Raw genomic sequence first — 1,840 nt, 5'->3', positions numbered from 1 at the left:
GGCCTCCAGCTTCTTCCATGAACAGATGACTCAAGTGGGAGCAACTTGCTTACTTATGCACTTACTCTGCCCGGACTGCTGCCTGACCCTGAGCAGACGGGCAGACATCACACATCATCCAAAATGGACAGTGGAAGAAGCACTGCCTTCTGATTCTTCTTCACCTCATAAACTGTCTGAATCAAAAATTTTTATTTATTCTTCCACCAAACACAACTGATTTCCATCTACAATTATTTTTTAAGGTAAGAAACGTGGGTCAACTGAAGAGAGGCCAGTGGCCTTGAGCTAGGGAAGAGTGACACTGTGACACTCGACTGAGCCCCCGGGCTGTGGGGTTGAGCTTGGGCCACGCAGGACTGGACCCGGCTCAGCGAACCTTCTCCAGGGCAGCTCTGCAGCACCGCACGCACTGCCGGTAGGTGGTCTCAAAGTGAGCATCACTGCCGTCATAGCGATCTTCAAAAATGAGTTGTTTTTGTGGCTCTTAACTCCCAAGTCGTTCAATTTTCGCTCTGCCGTTTTTAACTTGGTCACTTTTTCTATTCAAATCTCTACGGTTGCTTTCATCCATACGTAGTATACAGTCAAAAGCAGCTGCAAAGTCTTCTTTGGTAACCTGCCGGGCAACGTGACTCATGGGAGTATCATGCTTCTTCATGCAAGCCTGCCCCCGATAATCAGGAGGGTTTCCTAGTTCGTATGTGGACGTCGCTGCGCTGTCCGTCCTCCAAGTATCTGAAACGTTTTGATCAGTTACAAGTTTCCTGAAGACTGCTTCCGCCGTGGGTAATAGACAGATGTTACCCCAGACACACGAACACCCCTGACTTGGTCACCTGCTCGGCCATCTTCCCCCCCACCCCCCCGCCCCCGTACCAAGAAGTCTTAATTAAGATTGATGCCTGAATGAATGACATTCTCGCCTTTGCATAAAAATGAAATGAAAGACAGCAAGTCTTCAGTTCCCAGCCAATTTAGTTATTATGTATATCAGAGTTTAGCAAATTTAGCAAATAGGAGAGTTGTGCCTAAGTCCAACTTTTTTTTTCTTATGTAGTATTTTTGTTAAAGACACAGTTCTGCAGTTCATGAAAATCTTATAATTTGAGGGCCTCATTCATCAAATGGCCAAATCTATAGGTTTGGCTAAGAGATAGAAAATGGAACTCTTTCGAGTCAGAAATTTGATCCACAATCATTACCAAAAATGTCTCCAGAATCTCTTACATATCTTTTTTTAAAAAATCAGAATATAAAATTGTTTACATGTAATGAATGCTTTCTTTGGATTCTCCTTGACATGGGATACTTTTCACTTTGCTAGACCTTTTCGTCTTTAAATTTCTTAGACTTTCTTAAGACAAGAAATTGTATGACTATTTCCTAGTGTCTCCTATTGTCAGGGTAGGTTTTATATCTTTTTTGTTTCTTTGTTCTTTTGTGCTTTCGCATTGTTTTGTGGCTTGCAAGTGGTGGGTAAATATTTCCTAGGAATTTGGAGAAGAGAATGATGCAAATTGCTTGGAATAGAGATTAATTATTGTTCAAAGAAACCCTTGCTCCACCTCAGACTTCTGAGCTCTGCCCACCTCCAGTCTTGTTGTTTCAGACATGTGAGATTAAACTCATAAGACAGAATAAAAATAAGTTAAAACAATCATTTATGGAAGTAAGGAATACTTTCTACTTAGTGTCTAAGTTGTCCATCTGATAGTAGGACATACATTAGAATATTTCATTATTAAATAAGAAATAACTCTGGCCCTTTGCATAAAATTGAATAGCCATAGGTTGGAATTAGAGATTTTTGGCTAAACATTATTCTTTGATTAATTTA

At 40.9% G+C, this 1,840-nt stretch overlaps 1 pseudogene; it reads right to left on the bottom strand.

Moving 5' to 3' along the window:
- Window positions 1-370: 370 nt before the first annotated feature.
- On the bottom strand, window positions 371-851 carry LOC131740249 (low molecular weight phosphotyrosine protein phosphatase pseudogene; annotated as a pseudogene).
- Window positions 852-1,840: the final 989 nt, after the last annotated feature.

The sequence above is a fragment of the Kogia breviceps genome, chromosome 13, assembly GCF_026419965.1.
Source record: "Kogia breviceps isolate mKogBre1 chromosome 13, mKogBre1 haplotype 1, whole genome shotgun sequence".
Taxonomy (NCBI): domain Eukaryota; kingdom Metazoa; phylum Chordata; class Mammalia; order Artiodactyla; family Physeteridae; genus Kogia; species Kogia breviceps.
This window is presented reverse-complemented; position numbering and strand designations above follow the sequence as displayed.